General features: G+C 38.7%; 1 long non-coding RNA gene across 3 annotated transcripts; it reads left to right on the top strand.

The window, feature by feature from the left end:
- Positions 1-21,715: 21,715 nt before the first annotated feature.
- On the top strand, positions 21,716-26,209 carry LOC110868303. 3 transcript variants are annotated; one of them, XR_002552347.2, is made up of 7 exons: positions 21,716-22,127; positions 22,324-22,443; positions 22,674-22,783; positions 23,378-23,505; positions 23,590-24,008; positions 24,746-25,005; positions 26,011-26,209. It is a non-coding gene; the product is annotated as an uncharacterized LOC110868303 (long non-coding RNA). The 3 variants fall into 3 exon arrangements; XR_002552346.2 differs by having other exon boundaries at positions 22,645-22,783; XR_002552349.2 differs by lacking the exon at positions 22,674-22,783.
- Positions 26,210-27,533: the final 1,324 nt, after the last annotated feature.

Below are 27,533 nucleotides of genomic sequence, written 5' to 3'. Positions count from 1 at the left end.
TTAATCTTGATTCCGAACTTGAACATGTACGAGTTTCATCCAAATGCGTTTTATCAAGGCATTTATCATCTGAAACTGATTCAGGTTCACTTCCCGAACAAGAAGAAGTCGCAACAATATGCTCTTCCTCAATGCATTTGTCATGTGAAACTGATTCAGGTTCCTTTTCTGAGCCTGAAGAAGTTTCATCAACATGCATTTCCTCAGAGCATTGATCTTGTGACACAGATTCAGGTTCATTAGTTAACACAGTTTCCAATGGGGTCCCACTAGATTCAACATTAGGGACACCCACTGAGACAGATTCAGAAGAAGAATCAGGATACTCTTGATTTTCTTGAGAAGTCGTTTCAGTGGTTTCACTGAATGCATCCTGAGGGACCTCGCCTGTAACATTTTCACAAGCTGAAACATTAGAGATGTTAGGATCACAAGCATTAGCTGAAAAACAATCACCACACTTATTGTTCAAATCATCCATGTCACACCCCGATTTCCACATGTCACCGGTGGGCCCGGTGTGGGGTACAGTGACGTAGTTGGCATCGTCATAGACAATCAACACAATATAATAATGCACAGCGGAAGCAGAATAGAAACATTTCAACTTTAAATAAAGTGTAATAATAAATATCACAGTAGTTGAAATGGATCCACAGGCGGATCAAATAAAATAAGATAAAAATAGTTCAACAGATAAATGTCGTCCGAGTTTGCGAGACTATTGTGGACGCTCTCTAGGAAACAGCCAGCCTATTTCCGTATAGTACCTGCACTTAATCTTTTGGGAAAAATACGTCAGTTTACACTGGTAAATACAAATCGACTGACTCATTTTGAAAATGATTGAAAATTGATTTAAATGCACAAGGCATAAATATTTTTATTAACTTGGGATAATCATTTAATATGAACTTGTGAACGATTTACATGCACTTATATCTCTGGTGGCCCGGGATCTACTGTCCGGGCTAGAGATTTAATTGACACACCACATTAAAGAGTTATACACGACGGGTGTACGCCTACACCCCGTGCTCTGGTCGCGGCCATCTCGTAAGATAATGCCAAGGATATCCGGGACATGGTCAATAACCCCCCAAAGCCTTTAAGTAAGACAAGACTGTTTAAACGAAATCACACAAGCTATTCAAGACTGTACACCCATAGGGCGCAGGACTTGTGCGCCCGATCAAGCGGTATTTTAAATACCGTACCCCAAGCCCGTATAGGGAAAATAAGTCAAAATGTATTTACCTGAGCAAGTATAAGTCACAAACGATAAGTGGTGGTAGCTTTTACCGGGCTTCCTAATCTGGAACAAAGGTTTATAATTAACCTATTAGATTCCTAACGGCCTTTTATTTAAGCTTAAGCTTTGACCGGTTAGTTTTAGGAATGATACGGTTTACGCACGATTAAGCGAAAGACCGGATAGAATGTGATTTAGACCCGACAAGTTTGAATACTTGTATAATATGGGTATACTAAATACATTCTGGATTTTGAAATAAAAGTGATATCGTTTGACCCGTTTCGGTCAATTTACGCAAACTAGTTACGTAAACCGAACCGAACGCAAAAAGGGCGATACGGGTAGCCAAAAGATTCAAATGCAAGTTCCCTGAATTAATATGCTTAGAATATGACATTATATCAGTAAGTTATGTTCTATATTGCCCGGGATAATTTTAAACTCAATTTATGCCTTAGAAGGGCATTTTGGTCATTTAAAAGATAATAAAAGGGTAAAATTAGAAATCTGAGTTTCGGGTCTGGTTCATACAGTAAATATACTTAATATAACATATTATATCAGTAGGGTATGACCCATATATCAAATATATCATTTAAAAACCAAACTATGCACCGTAGGGGTAATTTGGTAATTTCACAAGGGCTAAAAATGCCAAAACTGGAAACCTGAGTTCAAAATATCATACTTACTGTTGTTATATGAAAATATGTGATTTACATCAGTAGGTATAAGTTTTATAGGTTTAAAACAAGTACAACGCTTACTATGCGCTTAAAATGCTAAAAATACGATTTAAGGGCGTTTTCGGGTTTTCAAATAAAATCTGAGATTTTTATATTTCCAGAAGTCTTATAATAATCTATTCATCATACAAAATCAGTAGAAAAAGGTTTCGGGTCAAAAGGAGGTGTAAAACTCATTTTTATAACTAAAATGGTCAAAACCGACATAAGCCGAAAGGACTAGGTGATCTAGGATCCGTTCAGCCAAAAATTAATTAAAAATCATCAAAATTCCCAAAATATTATATTACTTCTGTTGGTACAAAGTTTTGTACCAAAACGTGGCCAGAAACGGGTTCTATGCGAAAAGGACCGTTTATGTAAATTTATAATATAGTTTTACGCTAATGGCCATAACTCACAATCTGGACCACCAACTGATCCGAAACTTTCGGTGCAAGTTTATATAATAAAAATAAAGATTTCTATCCTTTCACTTTTCCAAAAATCCCGTTTTAAATCAAAAAGGGCAAAATAGTCAACTTTATGCATAAACCGGAAACATGCATTCGAATAGGCTAAACATAGACTCAATCAACGAAAATTCCAGAAAGTTTAACTAAAATAAAAATAGTCAAAAATGCTATCCAATACAGATCTCGAACATGCATGTACGAATCCGAATCGATAGTCTACGAAATAATCGTTTTACAAGACTTTCGGTTCCGATTCGTGGCTATACTATAGATCGTCGAGTTGATGATGATTAGAACACATTCTTATATGTATTACAAGTTATTTTTAATGATAAATCAGGTTGCATGTCATCTATATCATTAATCATGTTATTTTTCACAAAGATTGCTTCTGTTGACTTTTTAGAACCATGTTTGACTCGACATTAAGCATGCATGTAGTGGGAATCAGTTAGTACCCTTTAGAGGGTTTATTTCCCACATAAATACTAATCTATAACAAGTTTCAATTCGAGAAATTACTGAAAGAAATCCGTTTAATCAGAAAGTCAAAGGTTATGAACACCCGGTTTGACTTTTACTAATAATCAAAGCAAAAACGGATTAAAGAACGAATTGAACGCTTACAAGAGTCCTATAGATGTTAAATGATCACTAGGAGTCGGCCTTGATCTTCAGAAATGCTCCAGAAAGCTTGCTTGAAGTTCTTGAATGTTGAGAGCTTATGTTCTTCAATTGCAAATGACCAAAAGTGATCAATAATCTGATTTAAACACAAATTTTCGAGGCCACTGTAGATGTAGGCATGCATGAAAGGTTATTGGTGCAATTGGAGGCGAAACAACTGGATTCCACTTCAAATTCGGACTCAATTCGACCCAAAACCCATTTTCTGTCGCTGGTAGTCCCACGCGGCCCGCTTGGGCTTTCCCAGGCGGGTCGCCTGACCCTGGTTTCAGCCAAACAACTTTCAATGTTGATAGCTTTGACCCCTGAACTTGTATGCGATGTTTCGGCTACTTTTCTCGACCCGTAAACCCCCAAACTTGGTTTTTAAGAACCTTAGGACTTTTACCAACATGGTAATGCCCTCGGATAACTTTGCGCTCAACCGAAAAGCCCTGAATTCGACGTTGACGCTTCTAGTCCCTTAAGTACGGTTTTGGCCATAACTTTCTCATACGTTGACGAAACTTCATGAAATTTTTACCACATATTCTAGTGAGTATATTTTAGCTATCCAAAGCTTCGGGTCTGCCAAAAGTTCACTCAGAGGTATAAATTAAACATGTTGACACTTTTGGCCCCTATAGTTTACAATACTTCACTTTTGGGCAATTTCCGCGTCGTATGATCCATGAACCATCCGTTAAAGGTTATAAACATTATGTGGGGTTATCATAGAGCCTATTTATCCATTGTTGACACTTTGGACCCTTACGTTCCATAGTTTTCACTGTTTGTCACTTTTAGTCCCTCTAAAGTATGTTTTCACATAACGGAACCTTATGACATGTGTCAAGACATTATTGGACGAAATTTTTCGAGGTGTTACATCCTCACCCCCTTAAAAGAAATCTCGACCCCGAGATTTAATCAAACAAATGGGGATATTTTTCTTTCATCGTGGATTCCACTTCCCACGTGTATTCGGGTCCTCTACGGGCATCCCATTTGACCTTTACAATAGGCACGTGCTTCCTTCGAAGCTTCTTTACCTGTCGATCCTCAATCGACAAAGGTCTTTCAACAAACTTTAGACTCTCGTCTATGTGTATATCTGTATGCGGTATAACCAGTGAATCGTCAGCGAAACACTTCTTCAAATTACAGATGTGAAATACATTATGAATGGCACTAAGCTCCTCAGGCAAGTTTAGCTTGTAAGCGACGGCCCCGACACGTTCGATTATCTCGAAAGGTCCTATATACCTCGGGCTCAGCTTGCCTTTCTTTCCAAATCTCATCACACCTTTCCAAGGCGATACTTTGAGCAACACTTTTTCACCCACATCAAAGTGAAAATCTTTGCGCTTAGGATCCGCATAACTTTTCTGCCTATCCCTGGCAGCTTTCAACGATCACGGATCTGAACGATCTTGTCTGTCGTCTCAAAGACGATATCTGGTCCAGACAACTGGACATCTCCAACTTCTGCCCAACAAATGGGCGATCTACACTTCCTACCGTATAGAGCCTCAAAAGGCGCAGCCTTTATGCTGGAATGGTAGCTATTGTTGTAGGAGAATTCAATCAGTGGTAAGTTCTTATCCCAACTACCACCCAAATCGATCGCACATGCGCGAAGCATGTCTTCCAGAGTTTGAATAGTACGCTCACTCTGACCATCGGTCTGAGGATGGTAAGCCGTACTAAAATTCAAACGAGTGCCCAACGACTGTTGGAAACTCTTCCAAAAATGCGACGTATATCTAGTATCCCTATCAGAGATAATAGATATAGGTATACCATGTAGCGCTACTATCTTATCGACGTATAATTGAGCTAACATATCTGAGCTATACGTCTCTTTGATGGGTAGAAAATGAGCTGACTTAGTCAGTCTGTCAACTATGACCCATATGGTATCATTTCCCTTTTTCGTCTTTGGTAACTTGGTGATGAAATCCATTGTCACCATTTCCCATTTCCACTTGGGAATTTCAGGTTGCTGAAGCAAACCTGACGGCTTCTGATGCTCAGCCTTGACTTGCGCACAAGTCAAACATTTGGCCACATACTCGGCCACGGACTTTTTCAAACCAATCCACCAGTAGTTTGCTTTCAAATCCTGGTACATCTTATCTGCTCCAGGATGAACTGAATATTTAGAACTGTGGGCCTCCTGGAGGATAACATCCCGAAGTCCTCCATATACTGGAACCCATATTCGTTCGTTTAGGCGTAGCATTCCATCCTTGTCGTGGGATAACTGCTCCTCAGTTACTCCCAACTTTTCTGCAGGATAGTTAGCTTCCAGCACAGCTTCCTTCTGTGCAGCTAACACCCTTTCATTCAAATTATTTCTTATCTCAATGCGCTTGGCATTGATTCTGATCGGTTTAACCCTTTCTTTTCTACTTAAGGCGTCGGCAACCACATTTGCCTTGCCTGGATGGTATCGTATCTCGCAATCATAATCATTGAGAGTTTCCATCCATCGCCTTTGACGCATGTTCAATTCCTTCTGATTGAACAGATGCTGAAGACTCTTGTGATCCGAATAAATGATACACTTGGTTCCATACAAGTAGTGTCTCCATAGCTTCAAAGCAAATACAACCGCACCCAATTCCAAATCGTGGGTGGTGTAGTTTTTCTCGTGCACCTTTAGCTGGCGAGAAGCATAGGCAATGACTTTGCCTTTCTGCATGAGTACGCAACCCATGCCAGTATGTGATGCGTCACAATACACCACAAATTCATCTATACCATCGGGCAATGTCAACACTGGCGCATTGCTCAGCTTCTGCTTCAGAATGTCAAAGGATTCCTGCTGCTTAGGGCCCCAATCAAACTTAATCTTCTTACGGGTCAATGAGGTTAGGGGCGCAGCAATCCTTGAGAAGTTCTCGATGAATCTTCTATAGTATCCTGCCAATCCGAGGAAACTGCGAATCTCGGTGGGAGTCTTCGGCTCCTGCCAGTTCATGACTGCTTCGACTTTAGCGGGATCTACTTGGATACCACGCTCGCTTACAACATGTCCAAGGAATTGGACTTTTCGAAGCCAAAATTCACACTTTGAGAATTTGGCATAAAGCTTCTCTTGATTCAAAAGTTTGAGAATACAACGAAGGTGTTTCTCATGGTCAGCTTGGCTCTTCGAGTAGATAAGGATGTCGTCAATAAAGACGATAACGAACTTATCTAAATAGGGTTTACAGACGCGATTCATGAGATCCATGAACGCGGCTGGTGCGTTAGTGAGCCCAAACGGCATCACTAGGAACTCGTAATGTCCATAACGAGTCCTAAACGCGGTCTTGTGTACGTCTTCCTCCTTGACCTTCAACTGATGATATCCTGACCTTAGGTCAATCTTGGAGAAATAGCTTGCTCCTTGCAACTGATCGAACATATCGTCGATCCTGGGTAACGGATACCGATTCTTGATAGTGACCTTGTTAAGCTCACGATAATCGATGCACAGACGCATCGAACCATCCTTCTTTTTAACGAACAAGATTGGCGCTCCCCAAGGAGACGAGCTAGGTCTAATAAAACCTTTGGCTAAAAGCTCATCCAACTGCGTCCTCAACTCCTTCATCTCCGTTGGTGCCAATCTGTATGGTGCTCTTGCTACAGGTGCTGCACCTGGTATGATGTCTATCCGAAACTCTACTTGCCTATCCGGTGGCAAACCAGGTAGCTCTTCAGGGAAAACTTCAGGATATTCCGAAATAACAGGAATATCTTCAATCTTCGGCTTCGGCTCATCTATGGTAACTTGTGCCATATAAATGACACATCCCTTCTGCATGCATCTGGATGCTTTGAGCATGGACACTTGCTCAGGCAATCCATGCTGGGTATCTCCTTGAATAGTAAGTGACTCACCGGACGGAGTCTTAACTATTACTTGCTTTCTATTGCACAGAATCTGGGCTTGGTTACTTGACAACCAATCCATGCCTATTACTATGTCGAATCCAGCTAACTTAAAGGGAAGCAAGGATAACGGGAAGGAATGATTCCTAATGGATATAACACATCCATCTAGAACAGTTGAGGCGGTTTCTATGGTTCCATCGGCTAATTCCACCTCATATTTCACACTTAAGGTTTTAGCAGGAAGGTTCAACAGTTTACAAAACTTATTATCTACAAATGACTTATCAGCCCCCGAATCAAACAAAACTCTAGCAAAAATACCGTTTACAAGAAACGTACCGGTAATGACGTTATCGTCAAGGACTGCTTCCTTTGCGTCCATTTTGAAGACTCTCGCATTAGTCTTCTTTCCTTCCTCGGCCTTCTTCGCAAACTTTGGACAGTTGGGCCGAATGTGACCTTTTTCGTTGCAACCAAAACACGTTGCATCCTTCATCTTCTTGCAATCCACAGCCTTATGATCTGTGGACTTGCAGATCCCACAACGTTTCTCTGAAGACTGGGATTTCGTTTCTAACCGTCACCTCCCAAAGTGGTGCCTCCTGCAGATCTTGCATCTGGGTTTCTCACCCGACTGATGATCATTTTTCCTAGACCCCGACCCTTTCCTGTGGTCGTTGTTCCCTCTATGTCGCTTTTCAGATCTTCGTGAGGTGTCATCCTCACGTTTCCGTTTGTTCTCCTCAGAGCTCCTTATGGCTCTCAATCTAACCACGTCTTGAGTGAGGGAGAGGGATAGATCCGCTACGGATCTAAATGTAGTAGGTCTTGAAGCTTTGACGCTGGCTTTAATCTCCGGTGCCAGACCCCCAATGAATCGAGCAATCCTACGCGGCTCCGGGGTCACCAAGTAAGGCACTAAGCGAGACAGCGTGTTGAACGTAGTAAGATACGCTTGACAATCGAGGTTTTTCATGACTAAGGATACAAAATCCGATTCAATTCGCTCGACCTCGTGCTGCGGACAGAAGTTTTCTTTAATCAGGGCCACAAACTGTTCCCATGATAACCCGTACAGTGTGGCCTTACCGGCAGCTTGTAGAAGTGACTTCCACCATGCTAACGCATCTCCTTTGAATGACTGGGACACGTACTTCACGACGTCCCTATCAGCACATCCGCTGATATCAACTACAGTGTCCATCTCGTCAATCCACGTCATGCAGTCGACGGCTCCTTTTTCCCCAGTGAAATCTCTGGGCTTGCAGGATACAAAATACTTGTACGTACAGGACCTGCTGTACGTGTCATGCTTCAGCTCAATCTCCTGCTTTGGGACGCTGCTGTGGTTGGAGGAATGATTATCACCCTCAACTTTCTTTGGCTCACTCTTTTTAGACGGCGGCTTACTATGAGCCCCAGAATGAGTCTTAGCCTTGACATGCGTCACTGAGCGGGTTCTACTCTGAGTACCACTAGATTCTCTGAACTGCCTATCCATAGCCTTGGCGACAGCATTATCAATCAGTGCTTGCAATTCTGCACCGGTAACGTGAATCTTTGCATTATCTGAGCGTTCCCCAGAATGACTGTTGGTTTCTTCCGATTTGGCCATCGTAGCTTTGAGCTACAATAAAGGACAAGGTCTTATTTAGAACCTAACAGTATTATCGTTCTAGACGATTTATTAACCATGGTATCAAAAACCTTAGCAGTTAATTTAATAAATTTCATTCAGGCTCTTAATAGCAATCAAGGAATGAAAATATATATATTGGCACCATAGGCCTAGTCACAAGGACAATCACTAAATTATAAATTTAGATTTTTATAGGACTATAAATTGTATAATTAAACAAATAATCCTTTACTAGACAGAGAGTCATAAACCACAACTGTCATTATATAACATAGTTATAACCCGTAGGTATCAAGCCATTAATAGACTTGTGTACAGATATAATCTGTAGATATTTCTTTTACTAGGCAGGGAGTCATAGACCACAACTGCCACTATATGACCTAGTCATAACCCGTAGGTATCAAGTCATTAATAGACTTGTATACAGATATAATCTGTAGATATTTTATTAAAAGGTGGGTCGTGTGATTCTACAGATCACGCTTAGCCCAGAATGTTAACATGTTCTCAGATGTTAGCAGGGAGTTGAATCCTTTCAACCAGGTTTTACCATCAGGGCCAGGCCTGTTAATAAGGCATTCAGGCTAGGTTATACCTTACTAAGATTCTTATAAGATGGCAAATCAAATAAAAATTGATATTTTCCATTATTTTAATATTCTTCATGCATAAAAAAAAATGATAATCTCAAATTAATCATTTCAAATTTCAAATAAAATACCAGTACATGATTGCCCTAAACGGGACTTTGAAATAACATAACTAGCATGAATAACATGCCCGCGCAGGGGCTAAACAAGTACAACAATAACAAAAATAAAATAAAACAAACCCACGCAGGGGTTAACAGGATAACATACCCACACAGGGGTAGAGAAAGATAGATAAATATACCCACGCAGGGGCAGAGTACTGGAATAAATGTCCACGCAGGGACATGAGTACATGCAATAATAATCGAAGGATTCAACGATCCTTCTTGCTCTTACCCTTGAGCAAATCGAACACCTTCTTAAACAAGCCACTGGTGCGTCGGCGATCCTCTCGCATATTGTGCTGAAACTCGCGTCGCATGCTATCAATCCCCTGCAGGATCTCCTGAACCTGCGGCGGCGACATCATAGGCGCCGGTGGTGGTGGCTGGTAGTGCTGCGGCTGCGGCGGCTGGTAAGGCTGCGGCTGCGGTGGCTGCTGGTAACCCGGAGGGTAACCAAAAGTAGATGGGCCAGCAGCCCAAGGGTCTCCAAGTGGACCACTATGTGGGAGTGAGCTGTAGTTCACAGCTTGCCAATAAGGGTCTCCCGTGTAATCATAACCCTGAGGGAATACCTGCTCGAACGGGTTGAACTGAGCGGCACTAGCATAAGCCGGAATCGGCTCTCCAAAATTCTGCGGCGGCAGAGGCGGAATCGGAACAGAAGTAACCTCCGATACGGGATGCTGAGACTCCCCTGTCTCAGACTCCCCGGGTAGAGACGTGTAGCGGCTGCTACTAACACGTGGAGGGGTGCCTATGCGAATCCCTCCGCGCGTAGACATGCGCGCATTCCTCCTAGGCCTCTGAGGCGGAGGAGGTAAAACTGGTGGCGGCGGTGGTGACGGAGTGATCACGTCACGCCACAGGGCCTCAGATAGGTCCTGCGGTAGAGGCGGCTGCTGCTGGAGCTGCTGCTGCTGCTGCGAGTGGTGCTGTGAGTGCACCGGCGAACCATGGAGCGATTGAAGCATCGGAGTACCATGGAGTGATTGAAGCATAGGAGAGTTGTGGCTAGGGGTGAAGTACCAATCATGCTGCTTGAACCTCTCCTGGAAGCTGTCCACACCATTAAAGGGTGATCCTGTGTATGGCGACCCATCCGATATCTCAATCGGGTGGTTTGGTGTACCTGATGGTGGGAGCGAAGGGTCCGTCTCCTCGTCTACGTCCATCTCGTGACCACCAGGAAAGTGGTCCTCCTGTCCAAGTGGGTCATGGCCCACTGGCTCCTCCACATAAGCATTAGGGTTATACAAACCCTGGTAGGCTGGCGCTGGGTGCTGGTGCGGTGACTGGTGCAATGGTATGTATGATCCAAGCGAATCATGGGGCCCGTTCTCCGAATGGGGCCCAAACGAGTGGGGTAATGACGGAGAAGTGCTCGCGGAAACCGAATGCCTAGCAGGCTCGGCAAAAGACCTCCAAAGGTCGTTGGCGGCTGTGTTGTGTGTAGCAGATGGAGCCCGCCTATGCGAGGGACCAGCCTCATGATCGTGCGATGTAGGAAATCCTCCACGACCTCTCATCCTTGGCGGCATCCTGATCCTGTCAAAAGTCAAACAAGTTGCGCAACAAAATATATAAGACAATGCATTAATAAATAAAAATAAATTAAACGAAATGTCGAACATTTCCTAAGTTTCTTGTCTAGACTCGAAAATCGAGGATTGTGCAATTGTGTAACTGAGATTAAACACATAAGACTAGTGTTTAATTCACTCAGCGTTGGCTCTGATACCAACCTGTCACACCCCGATTTCCACATGTCACCGGTGGGCCCGGTGTGGGGTACAGTGACGTAGTTGGCATCGTCATAGACAATCAACACAATATAATAATGCACAGCGGAAGCAGAATAGAAACATTTCAACTTTAAATAAAGTGTAATAATAAATATCACAGTAGTTGAAATGGATCCACAGGCGGATCAAATAAAATAAGATAAAAATAGTTCAACAGATAAATGTCGTCCGAGTTTGCGAGACTATTGTGGACGCTCTCTAGGAAACAGCCAGCCTATTTCCGTATAGTACCTGCACTTAATCTTTTGGGAAAAATACGTCAGTTTACACTGGTAAATACAAATCGACTGACTCATTTTGAAAATGATTGAAAATTGATTTAAATGCACAAGGCATAAATATTTTTATTAACTTGGGATAATCATTTAATATGAACTTGTGAACGATTTACATGCACTTATATCTCTGGTGGCCCGGGATCTACTGTCCGGGCTAGAGATTTAATTGACACACCACATTAAAGAGTTATACACGACGGGTGTACGCCTACACCCCGTGCTCTGGTCGCGGCCATCTCGTAAGATAATGCCAAGGATATCCGGGACATGGTCAATAACCCCCCAAAGCCTTTAAGTAAGACAAGACTGTTTAAACGAAATCACACAAGCTATTCAAGACTGTACACCCATAGGGCGCAGGACTTGTGCGCCCGATCAAGCGGTATTTTAAATACCGTACCCCAAGCCCGTATAGGGAAAATAAGTCAAAATGTATTTACCTGAGCAAGTATAAGTCACAAACGATAAGTGGTGGTAGCTTTTACCGGGCTTCCTAATCTGGAACAAAGGTTTATAATTAACCTATTAGATTCCTAACGGCCTTTTATTTAAGCTTAAGCTTTGACCGGTTAGTTTTAGGAATGATACGGTTTACGCACGATTAAGCGAAAGACCGGATAGAATGTGATTTAGACCCGACAAGTTTGAATACTTGTATAATATGGGTATACTAAATACATTCTGGATTTTGAAATAAAAGTGATATCGTTTGACCCGTTTCGGTCAATTTACGCAAACTAGTTACGTAAACCGAACCGAACGCAAAAAGGGCGATACGGGTAGCCAAAAGATTCAAATGCAAGTTCCCTGAATTAATATGCTTAGAATATGACATTATATCAGTAAGTTATGTTCTATATTGCCCGGGATAATTTTAAACTCAATTTATGCCTTAGAAGGGCATTTTGGTCATTTAAAAGATAATAAAAGGGTAAAATTAGAAATCTGAGTTTCGGGTCTGGTTCATACAGTAAATATACTTAATATAACATATTATATCAGTAGGGTATGACCCATATATCAAATATATCATTTAAAAACCAAACTATGCACCGTAGGGGTAATTTGGTAATTTCACAAGGGCTGAAAATGCCAAAACTGGAAACCTGAGTTCAAAATATCATACTTACTGTTGTTATATGAAAATATGTGATTTACATCAGTAGGTATAAGTTTTATAGGTTTAAAACAAGTACAACGCTTACTATGCGCTTAAAATGCTAAAAATACGATTTAAGGGCGTTTTCGGGTTTTCAAATAAAATCTGAGATTTTTATATTTCCAGAAGTCTTATAATAATCTATTCATCATACAAAATCAGTAGAAAAAGGTTTCGGGTCAAAAGGAGGTGTAAAACTCATTTTTATAACTAAAATGGTCAAAACCGACATAAGCCGAAAGGACTAGGTGATCTAGGATCCGTTCAGCCAAAAATTAATTAAAAATCATCAAAATTTCCAAAATATTATATTACTTCTGTTGGTACAAAGTTTTGTACCAAAACGTGGCCAGAAACGGGTTCTATGCGAAAAGGACCGTTTATGTAAATTTATAATATAGTTTTACGCTAATGGCCATAACTCACAATCTGGACCACCAACTGATCCGAAACTTTCGGTGCAAGTTTATATAATAAAAATAAAGATTTCTATCCTTTCACTTTTCCAAAAATCCCGTTTTAAATCAAAAAGGGCAAAATAGTCAACTTTATGCATAAACCGGAAACATGCATTCGAATAGGCTAAACATAGACTCAATCAACGAAAATTCCAGAAAGTTTAACTAAAATAAAAATAGTCAAAAATGCTATCCAATACAGATCTCGAACATGCATGTACGAATCCGAATCGATAGTCTACGAAATAATCGTTTTACAAGACTTTCGGTTCCGATTCGTGGCTATACTATAGATCGTCGAGTTGATGATGATTAGAACACATTCTTATATGTATTACAAGTTATTTTTAATGATAAATCAGGTTGCATGTCATCTATATCATTAATCATGTTATTTTTCACAAAGATTGCTTCTGTTGACTTTTTAGAACCATGTTTGACTCGACATTAAGCATGCATGTAGTGGGAATCAGTTAGTACCCTTTAGAGGGTTTATTTCCCACATAAATACTAATCTATAACAAGTTTCAATTCGAGAAATTACTGAAAGAAATCCGTTTAATCAGAAAGTCAAAGGTTATGAACACCCGGTTTGACTTTTACTAATAATCAAAGCAAAAACGGATTAAAGAACGAATTGAACGCTTACAAGAGTCCTATAGATGTTAAATGATCACTAGGAGTCGGCCTTGATCTTCAGAAATGCTCCAGAAAGCTTGCTTGAAGTTCTTGAATGTTGAGAGCTTATGTTCTTCAATTGCAAATGACCAAAAGTGATCAATAATCTGATTTAAACACAAATTTTCGAGGCCACTGTAGATGTAGGCATGCATGAAAGGTTATTGGTGCAATTGGAGGCGAAACAACTGGATTCCACTTCAAATTCGGACTCAATTCGACCCAAAACCCATTTTCTGTCGCTGGTAGTCCCACGCGGCCCGCTTGGGCTTTCCCAGGCGGGTCGCCTGACCCTGGTTTCAGCCAAACAACTTTCAATGTTGACAGCTTTGACCCCTGAACTTGTATGCGATGTTTCGGCTACTTTTCTCGACCCGTAAACCCCCAAACTTGGTTTTTAAGAACCTTAGGACTTTTACCAACATGGTAATGCCCTCGGATAACTTTGCGCTCAACCGAAAAGCCCTGAATTCGACGTTGACGCTTCTAGTCCCTTAAGTACGGTTTTGGCCATAACTTTCTCATACGTTGACGAAACTTCATGAAATTTTTACCACATATTCTAGTGAGTATATTTTAGCTATCCAAAGCTTCGGGTCTGCCAAAAGTTCACTCAGAGGTATAAATTAAACATGTTGACACTTTTGGCCCCTATAGTTTACAATACTTCACTTTTGGGCAATTTCCGCGTCGTATGATCCATGAACCATCCGTTAAAGGTTATAAACATTATGTGGGGTTATCATAGAGCCTATTTATCCATTGTTGACACTTTGGACCCTTACGTTCCATAGTTTTCACTGTTTGTCACTTTTAGTCCCTCTAAAGTATGTTTTCACATAACGGAACCTTATGACATGTGTCAAGACATTATTGGACGAAATTTTTCGAGGTGTTACAATCCACACAAACATTATCAGTTTTGCCCAAAACAACAGGCTCACAAGATGAAACATAAGCTGAAAACGACGCAAACAAAGAACTAGTAAAAGCAATGTCAGACTCAGTTGGTTCAGAATAATGTTCAAAATATGGTTCAGAAACATTTGAAATAACGACTGGTTCACTCCCATGAACATCACCACACTTTACTTCAGAGCTATCATCTGCACATGACGATGAAACGTTAGGATCAATTGTCCCTTTATGAACAAAATTCAAAGGTGTAGACTTTTGTGGCTCAACATGTCTGTTATGGACAGACGATTTGTTGTTATTTGAACCATAGGTCATTTTACTTTCGTTCAGCATCTCCTCCTCAGTCATTGGTAAATAAGTGTAATTATCATTGTACGGAGGAGGAGTCTGATTATAACCCAATCCCGACCCTTTCTTTTTAGAATATGCTAATTGTTGATCACACAGATTTTTGACTAATTTACTGGAGGAATCGAATTTTTTAATGTTTAACTGATTAATTTGGTATTTATCCCTAACATTCTCCAGTTCTTTAGTCACCTCACACAGTTTTTCTTTGACTATGATGAGTTGGGCCGTAGCTACACTAACATCGTCCTTGAGTTGAACGATGTCCTTACGCTGAGCTTCGATTTTCTCTTTGAAAAGTTTTTCGTTTTTCGTTAAAGTGAAATTTTTCCGTTTAATTTCATTATAGTCTTCGATTAGCTCAGCGTTGTGAATTCTATAAGCCTCAACTCGTTCCCTACATTCAGGAGTGCAGAAAACAGAAATTACCTCTTCTTTCGTGAGACCTCTGACATGTGCTGACAGGATTTGAGTCATGAATGCAAAATCATCAGCTGCAGTCTCTTTCTCTGGCTTTGGGCCATGTTCGCTTGAAGTCATGAAAGCAATGTTGGATGTAGCAGTTTGATTCTCTGGAGCTGATATGTTCAGACGCTCAATTTCTGAAGACCAATCAAAGTTGATGTTGGGCTGCACCACCAGTGCTTGTGCTAATCCTTGCGGTTGTGGACTTCCAGAAGCGACAGCATCTGCTATACTTGTAGTGATCACAAGAGCTCTTTCTCGATTAGGAGTTGCAGGTTGAGCAGGAGTTGCAGGAGTTTGATCTCTGTTTACAAGTGGCTTCGGGCAGTTTCGAGCATAGTGTCCTTCCTCATGACAGTTGAAACAACGAAGATTAAAGGGCACTTTAGCAGCTCCATTCCATGCATTTCCCCACCTGTTTTTACCTGTTCTTTTCACAAACTTTTGGGCTCTAAAGGCTGCCATTGCCATCTGCCAGGTGATATCCATTTCTTCAACATCATCTGGATGAACCTGTGTCAGATCATCAGGACTCCACTTTGGTGGATCAAGCTTTCCTGCAATGAAAGCATTCAAACAGTTGATCACTGAAGCTGCTATATCCAGTTTTTCTTTTGATTGATTTGCGAAGAAGGCCATCATTTCGTTGTTTGCAGCGGAGGCAGAGGTAGGAGCAACAGTAGAGACATTTCCAGCATTTTGAATTGAAGCAGGAGAAGCTGGAGAAACGACTTGATTTGAGGATCCAGATGAGTGCACCTTTGCTGAAGTTGGAGAAGCGGATGAAGTATTGCGAAACATCTGAAAGCCTCCTTGAGACAATAAGGCTGTGTTGCTGTTGTTGGAGGAGGCAGGAGCAATGGAGAAACCAGCAGCTAGCATACTGTTCTTGTAATTTGTTTCTCTTTGCTTATCATCCAGTTCGCATGCCTTAATGTGAGAGATCATCTCTGACAGAGTGCATCTAGCTAGGTCTTTTGTCTTCTTGATCATAGCAACATGATGATCCCAACTCTTTGGTAGTGCATTGAGAAGTTGTCGATTTGAGGATGCATTTGTTGTATGAATTTCTTCCATTTGCATTTGAGTGACTAGCTTCACGAATCTCTGAATCTGATTGTCTATCGTTTCACCATAAATATGGTTGAAATTGTTGAAGTTTTGTTGCAGCAAATTTCTTCGGCTCTCTTTCATGTCTTCGTTTCCTTCATATACTTCGATCAGAGAATCCCACAATTCTTTGGCAGATTTGCAGGTGCGAAAACCAATAGCAATATCAGGACCCAAACCCATGGTTAAGTAGGAAAGAGCTCGATCATCTTCTTCAACAATGAGCAAATCATCTTCAGTGTACTGATCTCGAGGCTTCTTTATTTTGACATCTGGTTCTGTGGGGCTTTCCATCATAATCTCCCTAGGTCCTCTTAAAATACTTCGCCACAGCTTGTAATCCTTAACCTTCAGATGCTGTTCAAAGCGCCACTTCCACTCGGGAAAATCATTAGCATCAGTTAACCTGGGAATGCGTGTTGTAGTTCCAAGCTTTGAGTCCAATTCTTGTTGTTGATTAAGGGCAGTCAATTCACTGTTGTTTGACGACATGTTTAATTAATCAGTTAATTAATTAATTAATTTTTGTTTTAAGTCCAAAAGTCAACAGTCCAAATGTCCGTAAATCAGTGTCGTTGCGAGTCGTAACAGCTGGGGTTGCGAGTCAAATCTACTGTGGTTGCGAGTCGTAACTGCTGAGGTTGCGAGTCGTAACTAAAACAGAATGAGCCGAAACCGAGGTTGCGAGTCGTAACAGCTTTGGTTGCGAGTGGAGACTGAACTGATGGTTGCGAGTCGCAGCTGAAACAGGATGAACCGAAACCGTGGTGAATGCGAGTCGAAACCAAAACGTGATGAACCGCAACAGTGATGGTTGCGAGTCGTAACCAGAACGTGATGAACCGCAACTAGATGGTTGCGAGTCGAAACCTGCAAAAGAATAAACGATAAGATCTGTTTACTCGCAATCCCGATTTTTCAGCACTTCCAAAATTCAAAGATATTGTAATCTTTGAATCTGTTGACCACCAACTTCCCGTAAATTCAGCAAACACCTTTTTCAGAAATCAACAAACCAAAATCAGTATACTTTTTGATAAATCGGTCATGAACAGTTTGAATATATCACTGCAAAAACACGCAACAAAATAGATCAGTAGCACAAACGATTCTTGAATCCGAATGATATCAAAACCGAGCCATTGAATGGCTTCAATGGCTCTGATACCAATTGTAAAACCCGTGAGGATCTCTCAATGATATCAAACTTTAACTTGTGAAAGCGCGGAAATCAATCACAAGTTGATTCAAGAATATAAACTAATAAACAAGATGAAAGCAATAATCAAAACACAAACCGATAACTTGCATTCAAAGACTTGCTAAGACTGATACAAGAAATCGAAAGGAACTCGGTTCCTCTACTTGATGTCGCCCCCAACTGTTAACCAAATCAACAACATCAAACAATAGTAGAGGTGTGCTTAAATACTAAACAAACTGGGCCAATAACCTAAGCCCATGCGACATCACCTACACTAGCCCAAACCTTACATAATCAACCCAAAACATAAGAAATAAACAAGTACATAATCAACCCTTAAACTATGCTAACCTACATGAATAAACCTTCGGGTTCCAACATTATGGATTAAAAATTGTGAAAGTTTTAGAAATTTGCAGTAGGTTTTAAAAAATTGAGAAAAAATATAAATTGCGAAAAAAATTCCGAATTTTTTAAAATTGTGAAAAAAGTTTAAAAATGGAGAACAAATTTTATAATTTTATAATATGATAAAAAAATTAAAAATTGAGAAAACTTTAAAAAAGTTGTGAAAAAATTATAAAATTGCAGAAACCTTTTAAAAAAATGCTAAAAATTGTGAAATAGAAGTCTTAAAAAATTGCAATAGAAGTTCAAAAATTGCGCAAAAAATTATTATTATTTTGCGATTTTTTAACGTCTTTCGCAATTTTCAAAGAACTTTTGTAAATTTTTATTTTTGTCCCAATTTTTCCCTCTATTTTTATTTATTTTTTTGCATTTTTCTTTGTGATAAATGTTGGGATTTTTAGGCAATGTTATTATATAAATAAAAAAAGGGAAATAAAAGAAATGTCATATAAGATTGTTTACATGGTATTTAGGTAAAATATATAGGATCAGAACATTAAAGAGTAACCTAATTGAAACAAAAAAAAAAATTATGACTAACCTGGTTAGAACAAAGATGAACTTCATTAAAGAGTAACCTATAACTTAAGATTAAGATTTTTTAGTGGCAAAATGCTTCATTTATCATGAAAAAATATTCAATGATTGGGCTAGCAAGACACTAGACCTAAACATTATACACTATCGCTTGTATTTCTCCAAACAGATATTGCATCAAACACATTACTCGACTAAATTAAAAGGCACCCAACATGGCCACTCCAAGTTATTTAGTTTCTCCCTATGTTTTGCCCAAAGAAAGGTCATTACTTGGATTTCGCCGATGATATATCTTGTCAATGACTACACGTTTGCCATAAAAGACTAGTTCGTTCCTCGCTTTCCATATCACCCAACATGAGGTTAAGATTATCATCTAAATCACCTTTTTATGCTTTGACACCATCTGGAACTTATATATCACCCATAACCTGTTTTTTACCTTCTTAACCCTTTGCTACCATTTTAGGAGAAGAGTAGCATTCATATCCCTTAATGAGCCCAAATCGAGCCCACCTTTGTCAACTGACCCAATAAACCTTTCCCAACATACCCAAGCCGTTTTCGATTTTTCTTCATCACCCCCCCCCCCAAAAAAAAAAAAAAAAAAACGTCTTCTAAGAGTCTATAGGGTGTCCAAAACACCTTTCGGGCAATATAAAGAGAGTAATAATAGAAAGGCAAACTATCCAAAACAGATATTAATAATGTCATTCGACCCCCAATCGATAAAGTTTTTGTTTTCCATTTTGACAACCTTGCTTTGAAGCACTCAATCACACCATTCTAATGCTTTACTTGATTCATGTTCACACTGACCAAGAAACCAAGATATTTGCAAGGGAACTTTCCTACATTACAATTTATAGCATTTATGATACTCATCACCGAAGATTCACTAACCCCAATCCCGAATATGCTTGATTTTTTATGACTTAATTTCAGCCCAAAAATAAGATAAAAACCCCTCATATGCCTAAATATATTTCTTACGTTGTTCTCACCCCGTTCCCCCATAAACACTACACTGTTCGCGTACATTAGGTGTGTTAAAACTGGCCCATTATTTGGTAGTTTAATTCCCTGATACATTTCCTATCAAACAAGCCTTAATCATAAACCTAGTCAAAGCCTCCATAGCAATAATAATTATGAACGCGGACAACAGATCACCTTGATTCCACACTAACATTGGAACTCGATAGTAGGTGACCCATTTATTAAAACTGAGGCTCGAGAGGATACCAAGATACCACAAACCCATTTTCTCCATAACTCTGGGAATCTCATTTGTTGCAAAATACTGTCAATAAACTTCCAATTGATCGTGTCATAATCCTTTTCGATGTCAATCTTGAGAATAAAAGCTTTTTTTTTTTCACTTTCTTCACCCAAGACAACATCTTACTAATAATTAGCGGCCCGTCAAGGACATTCCTATTTGCCAAAAAAACAAATTGACATTAGGAGACCACAGAGCCCACCACCTTTTAAGTTAATATCAACATATTACTATTAGGAGAGTCCATGTATGTTTTTTTAAGTTAATATCAACATATTACTATTAGGAGAGTCCATGTATGTTTTTAATAATTATCATTTAGCATATTCTTACAGATTATCTAATATATTTATATATTTGGTATTGATTCGGGTTAAGTGTTCGAATAATCAGATGATTACTTAACACTATACACGTCTCAAATCACAATTTATTTTACAACTAATGACATTACTCAATCCGAAAGTTTCATGTTTTGTCAGCCGGCATGGGTTTTCTACCATCTGTAAGACTATGGGGAGTGGAGTGGTTTGGGTTGGGTTGGGTTGGGTTGGGGGCATTACTCGACACATGATGAGTGTGGGATCCACAAGCTTATGGTGAAAAATTAGGGGTGTGGTGTGGCGTGGCTTAGCTTGGCGTGACCAGCCACGTGAATTTTTTTTAATTAAAGTAGCCAACCATATTGGACCAGCCAAGTCACCTCCCCCCCCCCCCCCTCCTCCGCCCCACGCCAGGCTGAATACCCACGCCAAAGGAACAACGCCATACCCAACGACAACTCAGGATGGAGCAGCTAGCGTTGAAAGACATCCCCACCCCAACCAACACCCCACTCCCCACGGCCATAGTCTAATGACATATCATTCTTTTACCGCATGAAGAAGAAAAATGAATAAAAATGAGAGATAAAAATATTATTATTTCAAAACTATCTATTTTTTTATGTTAGTATGTGTTACAATTGGTATTTAAAGTTTGTTTTAAAATAAAAATTAACTAGTATTAAGCACCCCCGCGTTGCGGCGGGGGCGAGCACTAATTCCACACTACTGTCAGCGACCACCGACACTGAAGTTGCGGCGTGTTAATGCGAAGAAATTAAACCGAAACGTAAACATAGAAAAAATAACTAAGTTGATCTAGGACTCGCACGTTACGATGAACTCGCGTCTATTTTTCCCGTTTGACAGGTTCATCGTAATCTATATATAATATATCATTACCACTATACAAACCATAATGCATACATTAGAACAACCATTGCATGAATATGTTGCAAATTATATTTATACAAGATTTTGGCTAAATTAATTATATTATTATAAATAATAATAATTTACAAATAAAACAATACAACTTTGAATGGATCAAACCGATTGAACATGGTAAGATAATGAAACCATTATTTGATTAGGGTACAACCACTTAAGCACAATTTACAACTATATATGCATACAAAACAAATTGAATTTGGTAAGGTAATCTATATATATAATAAATAAATTAGATGTGGGACACGTGTCAAGTGGTGGTGCAACCACAATGGATTTTTGGCGGGAAAAATGTGAGAATCCTTAAGTTTTCACACGGGATCCGAATTGGGTTAGCCATACCCGGTTTTTTGACCTGGGTATATAAGGTACCTAATAACCTAAATCACCCATTCGCCACATTTCACACTTACAGAACCCTAAATCCCTCACTCTTTTCCTTCACGCTTCCTGATTTCCCTTTCTTCTTCGCCTTCAAGGCTATGAAATTCAATCAATTCAATGTATTTTATCAACCCGTTTTGTTATATTTGATTGTTGGTGGAAGACGGTAGAGGTTCTCCGAAGTCACAGCTGCCCATCCGGTGGTGGTGCTTCGATAGAGGAAGTTGGTGGCGGTGGTCGTGGCCTGAAGAGGAATTATGACGGCAACATGGGTTCATTTAGGGTTTTGTCCAACGATGGTCTTGTGATGGTTGTGGTTCAAGGCACAAGGCGGCGGCTAGGGTTCCACCACCATAAAACCCTAGGAAAGTCTTCAGATCCTTAATCCCAAAAATCATCTCATCCAGGTTAATTTTGAGATTGTTTGATTGTTACGATATTGGTTTTCTTGATTCAAAGTCATATGATGTTTGATTTCTGTATATATATGTATGTAAGCTATCTCTTTCTCTCTCACACACACGCACGCATGCAGTTTGATTTTGTTAATGGTTTTTGTTATGAATTTTTGTGAATTGATGTTTTTTGGTTGATGAATTGAAGGTGTCCAGTTGAATTGACAGCCACCACTCGCCATGACAACCACCTAGAACTGTCGTCGTTTGTTCGAATCGCCTTCTTTCACTGTTTGACACAACCGCCGGCAACTATCCATTATTTGAGGTATTATTTATGATCTGGTTCATGACATATGTTTCTATAGGCCTAAATTTGTTTCCTGCGATTAAAGGATTACTCAATCTAATATTGGTTTACACAAGATGAACATATTATATGTTTCAATGAGAAAAATAGAGTTTTGTTTGTTGGTTTTTCCGCTATTGCGTATGTATCGAGATATGATTTGTGTGTGTTGATGATTAGTATCCATTGTGGTCGTTGTTGTTGCGAAGTCGCTCAAAGCCGCGAACTAGAAAGCGTCGGTTGGTTTCAGCAGCGTAGAGTCCAGCAATCGACATGTTCTAAATCATTTGTTTTGGATTCGTCTCGCTCAACAATTAAGGTAACCAATAGGACCACCATTGGTTGATTTAATATGAAAAATGAACACCGCATATATGTAAATTAAACTGGAACTTTAAGTTTTGAAACTGTTAAGTCCAAACGGCTAAACATAGGTTGGACATAAGAGTTCGAGACCCAGCCCATGCGTTTGTTTAATTACAGTAACTTAATATCCCTGCTCCCTCCCATCAATTAAATAAGGTATTCATAGCTTGTATGGTTTGTATATGACATGAGTCTTTCTTATATACCTCCATTCATAGCTTCTTTTATGCGTGAAATGATGTAATGAAATATAGGTTTAATTCATCCTTTAGTTTAACAAAAATCTTGATTTTGTGTTTTAGTTCAGTAGTGATTTTTAATCAATTTATGCTTCAGTTGTAATAATAGCTTTAAATTTATGCCTCACTGTGTGAATAGATTATTCAAAACAAAAATGGTTGGAGTTCAGACCTCAGAGCATGTGCTTTTGCATACATAGTACTAACTGGAGTACATCAATTCTGAATACTACTTCATGTACTCTCCTGCAATGGCTAATTTTGTCACTGAATCACCACTTTTGACAAGCTGCCATTTTTCTTTTCAGAAAGTGGATCCCCAAACGGCTGAGGCAATAGACCAGTTTATAGTAAAATTAAAAGCGTGTGCAACAGGAAGTTCGTCTTTTACTTTCATTCTTGATGATCCTGCTGGCAACAGTTTTGTAGAGAACCCGTAAGTTACTCTTTTAATGTAACCAAATATATTGCTAATAATGTACATCCATTTATTAATTATTGATTTTTTTTTTTGCAACAGGTTTGCTCCATCCCCAGATCCATCATTAAGTATAGAGTTTTATGAGTGAACTCGTGAGCAAGATGCTTCATTGGGCTATGTCTTTGAATCATCAGAATCAAGTGTTGAACCATATATATCAGTGGGAGATTTTGTCTTGATCTTTTTTGTAAATAAAATCAAGGGTGTTATTGTAAATTTAGAGTTGGGCCTCTCATCGTAACCTTTAAAGGAAAGGTAATGCGCCGAACTGGTTTGCAGGATCAAGAAACGGTAGAAGCTTTGTCGTTTTTATGCTCATCGGTAGTAGACATGTGTTATGTGGCTTCATATTATTATTATTTTACGACATTCTTTGTCTTTCTTGTCCCGGCAGTATTGGTTTTGTGCTTATCGGAGCTGTGCGAGTCTCCTTCCGTGTTTCACATCATCTTATGCTGGTACGTATTTTAGGTTATACGTCGACGACGCTGGTCTTTAAATTGATATAAATGAGTATTAAATCTTCACTTTCGTATTAAATCTTATAAGTATGTCTTTTTTATTTCATCAGCAATCTGATTTTGCTTCAAGCTTGACTGAGTTCTTGCACTGATGTAAATTGATATAAATAAGCTTATGTGGATTGTGATATTGCTTTTTGGGAGGTGCATTCTCATTTATGTGTTGCGCTCCACACATCCCCAAATAGTCTAATTTTTCTTTTGTGTTTACTCAAAATTGAGGTCCAAACTTTCATTTTTCTTTATTTATTTTTAATATATATTTCTGGTTAGTCCTATCTAGCAATTTTTTGTGCCCTACTGCCTTAATAATGCTATAAGTTAAAAAGATCAAAAACCATGTTAATTTAAGTAAGGTTGCCTTTGGATAGTTGTACCTAGGAACATGGCGATTCGGGCTAAGTTTACCTTTTGACCAATCACATGGGTCTTCTAAAACACATAACAAAAAAATAATGTGTAAAATGGGTCAAAAGTCATAACCAACTAACTTACTTGGTTCAAAAAATCATGTTATCGTAATAATATATTTTTTGTTATAGTTTTTAACAAAAAATTATTGATTGAAGAACGTTCGGAGAAAAAAGTGTTTTAAGGTTATGAAGTGCACATTAAAGTGGGTGATTTATGGATGGTAATAAGGTGGTTGGTTTTTTCTATTGATGTGATTTCAGATTTCTTGCTAACGGGCTTCTTTGGACCATGATTTATGTCTTCGATCTTCGTGTTAGTCAAGTTAGGATAAAGGACGGTTTATAGCATTGACATTTGGAAAAGGTCCCTCGCATTTTTTTCCGCTCAAGGCCTCCAAAATGGTCAGGCTGGTGATGATGAGAACAATTCGTTTCATTCATGGATGATAAATTGATATTGTATCATGCTGCTGTGATCAGGCGTAAGCCGGACTTTCATCTCCTCATGGGAGTTATTGAAGGTATTGTTCTTACTTCTTTGGTGTGAGTATAAATAAATATAAAGTTAGTTTCCTTAATCATATTAACATTAACAAAGGTCAAGAAAAGAGAACACCTTTAATCATATTTATAAAAATTATCAGTTTTGTCAAATTATGAATCTGTACTTATTGCAATGTTTTCTTGAATTTAATCAACATATTAGAGCTTTAGATGTAACTACAATAGAGATGCAAGTAAGCAACATTAATCATATTCTTAGAAACTTTTGGCATGTTGGTCCTCATCGTTTTTGCTTATGCAATTTGTCCACTTTTCTAAATGCAATTTTGTTTTTTATGGAAGCAAATGTATTGCCTGTTGATGAAAAAAAGTTAATTTACAACCAAAGACAAGATTGAGAGATCTTCTAAGGCTTCATCTCTGTAACCTAGGGCAAAAGATTCTCTAAAAAAGTTAACTTACAAGCACTTCAACTTGTAAGGAGTTTTTAAAGAAGAAAACTGAAAAATAGGCTTTAGGAGAAAAGATTCCCTCAAATACAAAGGTGATGCCTTACAAGTTATATATTTGATTTATTAGGCGATGGGGTGTAGGGGGCGTGGGTTGGGATATTATTTGCCACATAGGACCATTGATCAAATAGTACACCACCCCGTCCTTAATTGATGGTGGTTCGCGTGGATTGAACCACGTTTACCACGACCCTCTAATTTGTTGATTTTGAGACAATAATATATTATAAAAAAAGCATTGTGGTTTGGGTCATGACCACACCCTTAGGGTAGTGGTTTTGGATGGTGAATTAGAGGTAGATGACATGGCGCCTATGTAGAGGGTCATGACCACACCCTATAGCCTTATGTATTTGATGAAAATGTGTAACTTTTAAATGAAGACGAGTTGCAAGAATGTGTTGATCCATTTCATATTTAAATTGCATGATTAATATCGTCATACGTGCTATTAGCCTTCCATAATTTCAACTTTTAATAGTAATTTTTGTTGTTATCATGTAATCTTAGGTTGTTGGCACTTGGCTGGAGCTGTGATCGTCAAGGCATTTGTTGTTGAAATTGTATTTTGAAAGATAATAATGCGAGTTCAAAACAGGAGCTATAGAATAATTTGATGACTTTGTGTTGTTTGTTCCATTATAGGTTTTCATTAGTCAGTAATTACCTTATTAGTTTTTTTTTTACAAACTGAATATTTTTTCTGTTATTTTTTTTCTTTGCTTACGTAGGTTATTTATATTATATGCTATACACAATATTATATGCTCTTAACGTAGCTTTTGGTTTCTTGAGACACAAAAGGTCTACAAAGAAATAGTGTAGCAGATTTAAATATGAGGTTAATAAAAGAAAAAAAAAGATGATGTTAGAAATAGCATAGCAGATTAACCGTTAACACATCTTTTGGTTTCTTGACACTCCTTTATTTTGGAACACAAAACTATCATTTAAAAAAAAGGTTTCAAGTTTTTTTTAAGTAAGTGGTGACAACATGTGAGTCTAACAACTTGTTTTATATTGTGGCTACGTGGATACAAAGCGGTTTAGGCGAATTAATTCTTGTTGGAATATGAATGTTCAATTTGTAGTGGATTAATCATAAATAATATTTAATATAAATAACTTTCTCGAGCCCAGGAAGCAAACCCGAGTTATTTGTTATTTTTGGAATCCACTAACAATTATTTCCGTTTTTTAGCATAGTTCTACCAAATTGTGTGTGGTTACTACCACTTTTGAAGTTATAAAAAAGGCATCTGAGCTTGAGCTGTAAGTTGATCGGACATCTAAGCTAGAAGGAAGCTTTCTACAACAGGTTGGCATTTTTAGATTTTAGACCAATCTATCTATAAATGTGTCGAGATCTGTGTTATGCTTTATGTTTTACGAATGGGCTCAATAGGTCAAATGATTTAAAGTCATTCAAACCATATTCAAATGTATAGAACCCATATAGTTGCAATGCGTTTAATATAGTTTGATTAATTTTGTTATATTTACTTTTTATTATATTTGATTTTTATTTTCTATTGAATTTAGAGTATTAATTTGATGATCGGTCTTTGTTCAAGCTTTAAGATAGTCGTTTTCCTTTTCATTTGATTTTAAGGGGTACCAGGTAGTAAAACGCGAATGCAACCTAAAATGGTAACGTTAGTTGGTTCTCATGTTGAATGACCCGTATTAAATGATTCTATGGTCTTTTCCGTTAGGAGGTGATTATTTTTGTGTTCATCTTCTATTTGCACCTGCTACTTTGTCATAAAAAGGATTTCAGGTCTTAGTCCAACTTTTTTGTTTTAGATATTCTTTTGTAAAAGGCATTCGGAAAACACCTAAAAGAATGGTTACATGAACTGTACCTTTTGTAAAACCACTTTTATTATTAAAAACTAAATTTTCCTAACCCGGGATGTTCCCGGGTGATAGCCTAGTTGAACCATTATTTGATTAAGATACAAGCACAATTTACAACCAAACAATATAAATGTACAATAACACCTTGCAAGACAAATCCTTAATGCACAACT

This window comes from Helianthus annuus, chromosome 7, assembly GCF_002127325.2.
Source record: "Helianthus annuus cultivar XRQ/B chromosome 7, HanXRQr2.0-SUNRISE, whole genome shotgun sequence".
In the NCBI taxonomy this organism is placed as follows: domain Eukaryota; kingdom Viridiplantae; phylum Streptophyta; class Magnoliopsida; order Asterales; family Asteraceae; genus Helianthus; species Helianthus annuus.
Note: the sequence above shows the minus strand (reverse complement) of the source record. Positions and strands in the feature narration are given on the sequence as shown.